This window comes from Zalophus californianus, chromosome 2 (assembly GCF_009762305.2).
Source record: "Zalophus californianus isolate mZalCal1 chromosome 2, mZalCal1.pri.v2, whole genome shotgun sequence".
In the NCBI taxonomy this organism is placed as follows: Eukaryota; Metazoa; Chordata; class Mammalia; order Carnivora; family Otariidae; genus Zalophus; species Zalophus californianus.
In genome coordinates, this window is record NC_045596.1 from 184,434,611 (window position 1) to 184,443,601 (window position 8,991).

Below are 8,991 nucleotides of genomic sequence, written 5' to 3' on the forward strand. Positions count from 1 at the left end.
AACATCAGTACCTACTTCAACAATTAGTATTTAAGACTTTATCAAACTGAGGGGTGATGGAGGGGAGGTGGGTCGGGATGGGTTAAATGGGTGATGGGCATTAAGAGGGCACTTGCTGTGATGAACACTGGGTGTTGTATGTAAGTGATGAATCACTAAATTCTACACCTGAAACTAATATCACACTGTATGTTAACTAACTTGAATTTAAATAAAAACTTGAAGAAAAAAAACAAAAAAAAGACTTTACCTACACACACAGTTTTAGCACCACCAATTGCAGAAAGCACATTCTAATATCACCCCTGTGAATCATGACTTTTCATTGATAACAAAACTGTTTAGATTTGTGTTGTCCAGTAAAGTAGCCATTAGCTTGTATGTACTTAGATTAAAATTAATATTAATTCTGATTAAATACAATTAAAAATTTGATTTCTTGGTCACACCAGTCATATTTGAAATGTTCAATAGCCACTATAGCTTATGGCTTACGGCTACCATTTGAACAGTGCAGATCTAGAATATTTTCATCATTGCAGCAAGTTCTACTGCACTGGTTTAGATGGTTAATTTTATTCATCTTCCACTCCAAGTGTGGAGCCCGGCATGGGGCTTGATCTCTCAACCCCAGGTTCATGACCAGAAAGGAAACCAAGAGTCAGATGCCTAACTGCCTGTGCCACTCAGGCACCCCTCTCCCATTTTTTTTTAAGGTTTTATTTATTTATTTGAGAGAGAGTGAGCAAATGAGAGAGAGAGAGAGCTTGAGTAGGGGAAGAAGGAGAAGCAAACTCTTTGCTGAGCAGGCAGCCCTATGCGGGGCTCAATCCCAGGCCCCTGAGATCATGACCTGAGCTGAAGACAGATGGTTAATCAATTGAGCCACTGAGGCACCCCACCCCTCTCCCATTTTTAATTACATAGATTTTTACCCTGCCAAAAGAGTAAAATGAAATTGAGATGTGCGATTTTTAAAAACCTAATTTGATAAAACATTCTGAAGAATCAAAAAGAGAAAGTTTAAGTAGTGAACTTTGTTTCATAAAATATTTTCAACATGTCAAAGTCCCATAAAGTTACAAAGACTTTGCTTATAAAATATTTGGCCTAAAATGTTTGCATATTTCAGTATTTTTTCTAACCCTAGATTTAGAAATCCTCTATAGCAGAAGTTGTTTTACTTTATGGTATCTCAACATCTATAGAGAGAGTATTTTCTCAGTTAAAAATATTTTGGTTTCAGGGTGCCTGGGTGGCTCAGTCACCCACCGGAGTCTGGCTCCAGTCATGATCACAGGGTCTTGGGATCAAGCCCCTTATCTGCTCAGTGGAGTGCCTGCTTCTCCGTCTTCCTCTGCTGCTCCCCCTGCTTGTGTGCTCTCTCTCCCTCTGCCAAATAAATAAATAAAATCTTTACTTTAAAAAAATATTTTGGTTTGAGGGCATCTGGGTGGCTCAGTCAGTTAAGCACCTGACTCTTGATTTCAGCCGGGGTCATGATCTCAGGGCTGTGGGATCGAACCCTGCATCAGCCTCCAGACTCAAGAAGTCATCCTCTGGAGAAGTCTACTGGAGATTCTCTCTCTTCCTCTGCTCTTCCTCCTGCTGTGCACACACTCCCTCTCTCTAAAATAAATAAATCTTTAGAAAACATATTTTGATTTTAAAAAAAGAGTTAATTGAAAATCTCATTACAAATATTGAATCATTATGTTCTACACCTGAAACTAGTATAAGGTATGTCAATTATAACTTAATTGTTTAAAAAAGATAAAAAAGAAAAAAGTCTCGAGTTAATGTAGAATGCAAATTAAAAAATACTGAACATGATTGTTATGAAAAATTAAAAACAATAAAACCATGTTGGAAGAAAATCCAGAAAATAAACAGTGACAACATTAGAAATAGTTCTGGCTAGGCAACTGATTAAATAGTATGATAATATATCAATATGAGTATTCTGCTTGTGTTTAAAATTTAATGTTCTAATTATCATGATAAAGAAGTTATCCTTAAAGAAGTTTTATTTTTATTTTGCACAAAAATGACTGTTTTGGAGAAAACTATCATGTAGATTCACCAGTATAATAGAACTAATTTTCATGTAATAGGTGATTATTTCAAATAATTATTTTTAGTGGCCTCTTTCACTTTCAAAATTTTCTTTGTTTGTATGATTAAATTCTCATTGTTCTAGTGATAAAGCATAAAGAAGCTGGAAAGATTTAAACATGGTTTTGTAATATATATGTCCGTAGTCTCCAAGCTTAAAAAAAAAAGATTACCCAGTGTGGTCATTTGTTTTCTGTTTGGGTGAAGGTGTATATTCTTATTAGACTGCATCTACGATGTTAAAATACATGTGCGCATTTGTATATCTCATTAGAACACCAATAAAGGAAAGCACATTCATAATCCAACCCATTCTTAATTTTTTATATCCTTAATTATACGTGTATTTTAACCCATATAACCATGCACTCATACACTTATATAAGCTACATATACTCTATTATATATATGATTTCATGCCTAATCTTTTTTAAACTAATTAATCACTTAGATTTTCCATCAGTATAAGACTATGCCATTGCCCATCAGTATGAATTAGTCATAAAAGTCATTTTTGAAGTTCACCTATGTTTCACTAGATGTTTTTAGAGACAATAGAATGTAGTGATTAACACTGTAGGTTCTTAAATATATAGAGATACAAGTTTATACATATAAATACCTATTTATTGTATACATAATACATTTACACACAAAAATATATTTTATATATACATACAAATATATATATTTAATATATATACTTACATATATGTATCTTGATTTGTATCTTGCTTATACATATAAATACATATATATACACAATACATTTTATATATACATATAAATAGATATATTGTATATATACATATAAATGTATATATATGCATATATAAATATATGTATATGCATATATATATATATATATTACATCTTGCTTTGAATTCCACATGTGCTATACCAGCTTAATAATCTTGGGCAAGTTTCTGTGTCTGAGTTCCTCAGCCACAAAATGAAGAAAATATTGCTGCCAACTTTATAGAAGTAGATTAAAAGACTGATGAGTTAATATAGGTAAAGTACTTAGAACTATACCTGGCACACGTGCTATATAAGTTTTAGATATTATTGTTTATGAAGCACCAATTATATGCTAGATATTCTACAAGAATACCCAGAGCCTTCCCCTTTAATCCATTGGAATTTTAATGGATTAAATCCATCCAATTAGAATTCTAATTCTTGATTACAGGATTCACAACTGTTGAAAAATAATGTTGCATTTTCCTCTTCTTTTACTAAAACAAAGAAAATAGAATTCAAAAGATTCCAAAAAATTTATAGGAAAATTTTTAAAAATTGTACACATTAAACACACAGCTTAACATTAAACACACAGGGTGTGTTTTTTTTTATTTCAACACTGTAATTTCTAACAAGAAGCCATTGGTAATCATGTGACAACTTTATCCAGGGAGAAGCTGAGAAACAGAGCTCACCAATATATAGAAGATAATAACTTTCACTTATTAAGAGTTGACTTTGTGCCAGGCTCCGTTCTAAGCACTTTATGAACCTAATTCATTCACACAACTGCAAGAGGCCTCCTGCAGGTTGGGCTAGACTCCAGGTGGAAATCCCTGGCTTCACCACCTTCAATAATCCACAGGGCAAACTGAAGGTGGAGCAAAGACCTGGGGGCAGATTCTGTCTCCCAAAGTACTTGCTTTGTTTTCATTTTTGTTTTTCTCTGAGTAGCTGAACAACCACAGGGGATGGGTGCTGCTAAGGTGACAGAGAGGCAGGGAAGAGGGTGGAACTCTTGGGGTGGCAGGAAACAAAATTCCAAAAGAGAAAACCTCTACTCCCAGCCATACCCACTCTTAGATTTTACTCCTCATCTCGGACACAAGGAGAAATGCCAGAGTGCGTCAGGAGAAGCAATTCTGCTTAGCTTGGGAGGGACCTCCTGGACACTTGATGGCTCCCAATAGACCCCACTCCAGGCACAATGACCAGTCCTACAGGACTGAATATGTTAATTTACCCATCCAGACTTACTGAGAATTGTCTTAGACCATTTTAATTGTCATGGTCAAAAGACTGTGCAGGACTCACCAACTATCTTTGATAAACCACCCCTGTTCTATCTGTCCTCACTCCTCTCAGGGACCCCTTCTGTCCCCTGACTGCCTATGCAGGAGGAAGAAGTCTGGGTAGAGATTGCTTCAAGTCAACAATGGGCCATTTTCCCTTTTCTATCTGTGAATTTTTAAAAAATTAATATATTTTCTGATCCATACAATCAATCCAGCAAAGCGACTTGGAAACCACTGATTAATTCATAAATGTTGATGCTGACAGATGACGGATGGTGGCTATTTATGAGACTTTTATGTTTTTCTGACTCTTTTGGGATCTAACTTTATAATATTTACACATTTTGTGACTTAAATATAGTGTATGAATATATTTAATCAAACAATATGATTTTGGAAGCTTTCCTTCCTCCTCTATTTTTTGGAATAGTTTGAGAAGACTAGGAATTAACTCTTCTTTAAGCGTTTAGTAGAATTCACCTGTGAAGCCTTCTGGTCCTGGACTTTTGTGTGTTGGGAGTTTTCTGGTAACTAGTTCAATTTCATTGCTGGTAACAATTACCAGCAATGTTCTATTTCTTCCTGATTAAGTTTTGGAAGTTTATATGATTCTGGGAATGTATCCATTTCTTCTACATTGTTCAATTTCTTGGCATATAATTTGTATAGTAGTCTCTTACAATCCTTTGTATTTCTATTGTGTCTGTTGCTATTTCTCCTCCTTCACTTCTGATTTTATTTATTTGAGTCCTCTCTCTCTCTTTTTTTTCTTTCTGATTGAGTCTGACTAAAAGTTTATCAATTTTACTGATCATTTCAAAGAACCAGCCCCTGGCTTTTTCACAACGGGTTTGCCGCCAGAACACAGGTGTCATGAAAACCACCACTCAACCTAAACCAAAATGGGAAAGGAAAAGACTCACATCAACATCGCCATCATTGGACACGTAGATTCGGGCAAGTCTACCACTACTGGTCATCTGATCTACAAATGTGGTGGGATCGACAAAAGAACTATCAAAAATTTTGAGAAGGAGGCTGCTGAGATGGGAAAGGGCTCCTTCAAGTATGCCTGGGTCTTGGTTAAACTGAAAGCTGAACGTGAACGTGGTATCACCATTGATATCTCCCTGTGGAAATTAGAGACCAACTAGTATTACGTGACCATCATTGATGCCCCAGGACACAGAGACTTTATCAAAAACATGATTACAGGCACATCTCAGGCTGACTGTGCTGCCCTGATTGTTGCTGCTGGTGTTGGTGAATTTGAAGCCGGTATCTCCAAGAATGGGCAGACCCGTGAGCATGCCCTTCTGGCTTACACACTGGGTGTAAAACAACTAATTGTTGGTGTTAACAAGATGGATTCCACTGAGCCACCCTACAGCCAGAAGAGATACGAGGAAATCGTTAAGGAAGTCAGCACCTACATTAAGAAAATTGGCTACAATCCCGACACAGTAGCATTTGTGCCAATTTCTGGTTGGAACGGTGACAACATGCTGGAGCCAAGTGCTAACATGCCTTGGTTCAAGGGATGGAAAGTCACCCGTAAAGATGGGAATGCCAGTGGCACCACACTGCTTGAAGCTCTGGATTGCATCCTGCCACCAACTCGTCCAACTGACAAGCCCTTGCGTCTGCCTCTCCAGGACGTCTACAAAATTGGTGGTATTGGTACTGTCCCTGTGGGCCGAGTCGAGACTGGTGTTCTTAAACCTGGGATGGTGGTCACCTTTACTCCAGTCAATGTTACAACTGAAGTAAAGTCTGTTGAAATGCACCATGAAGCTTTGTGAGGCTCTTCCTGGGGACAATGTGGGCTTCAATGTCAAGAACGTTATCTGTCAAAGATGTTCGTCGTGGCAGTGTGGCTGGTGACAGCAAAAATGACCCACCAATGGAAGCAGCTGGCTTCACGGCTCAGGTGATTATCCTGAACCATCCAGGCCAAATCAGTGCTGGATATGCACCTGTGCTGGATTGTCACACGGCTCACATTGCTTTCAAGTTTGCTGAGCTGAAGGAGAAAATAGATCGTCGATCTGGAAAAAAGCTGGAAGATGGTCCCAAGTTCTTGAAATCTGGTGATGCTGCCATTGTTGACATGGTTCCTGGCAAGCCTATGTGTGTTGAGAGCTTCTCTGACTATCCTCCTCTGGGCTGTTTTGCTGTTCGTGACATGAGACTGACGGTTGCTGTGGGTGTCATCAAAGCAGTGGACAAGAAGGCAGCTGGAGCTGGCAAGGTCACCAAGTCTGCCCAGAAAGCTCAGAAGGCTAAATGAATATTATCCCCAATACCTGCCACCCCAGTCTTAATCCGTGGTGGAAGAACGGTCTCAGAACTGTTTGTGTCAATTGGCCATTTAAGTTTGATAGTAAAAGACTGGTTAATGATAACAATGCATCGTAAAACCTTCAGAAGGAAAGGAGAATGTTTTGTGGACCATGTTTGTGTGTGTGTGTGTGTGTGTGTGTGTGTGTGTGTGGCAGTTTTAAGTTATTAGTTTTTAAAATCAGTACTTTTTAATGGAAACAACTTGACCAAAAATCTGCCACAGAATTTTGAGACCCATTAAAACAAAAGTTTCATGAGAAAAAAAAGAAAAAGAAAAAGAACCAGCCCCTGGTTACATTGATATGTTCTATTTATTTATATTATATTTCATTTATTTCTGCTCTAATCTTTATTATTCCCTTCCTTCTACTCTGATTTGGGCTATGTTTTTTCTTCTTTTTCTAGATCCTTTAGGTGTAAGGTTAGGTTGTTTGAGATTTTTCTTATTTCTTGAGGTAGGCCTGTAGTGCTATAATTTTCCCACTTAGAACAGCTTTTTCCTGCATCCCCAAGATTTGGGGCCATTGTGTTTTCATTTTTGTTTGTTTCCATGTATTTTTTGAAATTTCATTTTCAATTTCTTGGGTGACATGTTCATTTTTTAATAGTATGTTATTTAGCCAGCATTACTCTGATACCAAATCCAGATAAAGATACTACAAAAAAAGAAAACTATGGGTCAATGATGAACATAGATGCAAAAACGCTCCAGAAAATATTAACAAACCAAATCCAGCAATACATTTAAAAAATTCACCACAGTCAAGTGGGATTTATTCCAGAGATGCAAGGGTGGCTCAATATTCACAAATCAATCAATGTGATGTATCACATTAATATGGGAAAGAATAAAAACCATATGATCATCTCAATAGATGCAGAAGCAGCATTTGAGAAAGTACCACATCCATTCATGATAAATCTCTCAACAAAGTAGGTGTAGAGGGAACATACATCAACATAATAAAGGTCATATATGAAAAACCCACAACTAATAGCATATTCATGGTGAAAAATTTAAAGCTTCTCCTCTAAGATCAGGAATAAGACAAGGATGTTCACTCTCACCACTTTTATTCAATACTTTTATTCAGTATAGTACTGGAAGTCCTAGCCACAGCAAAAACAACAACAACAACAACAAACCAAGAAGGAGAAATAAAAGCCATCCAAATTAGTAAGGAAGAAGTAAAACTAACACTATTTCTAGATGACACAATATGGTATATAGAAAACCTTAAAGACTCCACCAAAAAGCTACTACAACTGATAAGTGAATTCAGTAAAATCACAGGATACAAAATTAATATACAGTGGTGCCTGGGTGGTTCAGTTGGTAAAGCATCTGCCTTCAGCTCAGGTCATGATCCCAGGGTTCTGGGATTGGGCCCCACTCAGGCTCTCTGCTCAGTGGGGAGTCTGCTTCTCTGTCTCCCTCTGCCTACTTCTGCTCTCTCTCTGTCAAATAAATAAAGTCTTTAAACAAACAAAGAAAATTGATAAACAGAAATCTGTTGCGTTTCTATACACTAATAATAAAGTAGTAGAAAAGGAAATTAAGAAAACAATCTCATTTATCATTGCACCAGAAAGAAGAAAATACCTAGGAATAAACTTAACCAAGGAGATGAAAGACCTGTACTCTGAAAATATAGAACATTGATAAAAGAAATTGAGGATGACACAAACAAATGGAAAGATATTCCATGCTCATGGATTTGAAAAACCAATATTGTTAAAATGTCCATACTGTCCAAAACAATCTAGATTTAATGCAATCTCTTTGAAAATGCCAGCAATATTTTTCACAGAACTAGAACAATAAGAGACCACAAATACCCAAAGCAATCTTGATAAAGAACAGCAAAGCTGGAGGTATCACAGTCCCAGATTTCAAAGCTGTAGTAATCAAAACAATATGGCACTAATGCAAAAATAGATACATAGATAATGGAACAGAATAGAGAACTCAGAAATAAACCCACACTTTTATGGTCAATTAATCTATATCAAAGTGGCAAGAATATACAATGAGGAAAAGACAGCATCTCCAAAAAAAGTTCTGGAAAAAACTGGACAGCTACAGGCAAAAGAATGAAACTGGGCCACAGTCTTATACTATCCACAAAAATAAACTCAAAATGCATTAAAGAACTAATGTGAGACTGAAAGCCATAAAAGTCCTAGAAGAAAACCTAGGCAGTGATTTTTTTTGACATTGGCTGTAGAAACTTTTTTCTAGATTATCTCTTCAAGCAAAAAAAAAAAAAAAATTGGCAAAATTAAGCTATTGGGATTACATCAAAATAAAAAGCTTTTGCATAGTGAAGGAAACCACCAACAAAATGAAGAGGCAGTCTACAGTACAGAGGAAGATATTTGCAAATGATATATCCAATAAGGCATTAATAACCAAAATATATAAAGAACATATACAGCTTAGCACCAAAAAAAAAAAAAAAAACCCACAAATAATCTGAGTAAAAATGGGTAG

The 8,991-nt window shown here is 36.5% G+C and overlaps 1 pseudogene; it reads left to right on the top strand.

The window, feature by feature from the left end:
- Nucleotides 1-5,035: 5,035 nt before the first annotated feature.
- Nucleotides 5,036-6,444, top strand: LOC118356718 (annotated as a pseudogene).
- Nucleotides 6,445-8,991: the final 2,547 nt, after the last annotated feature.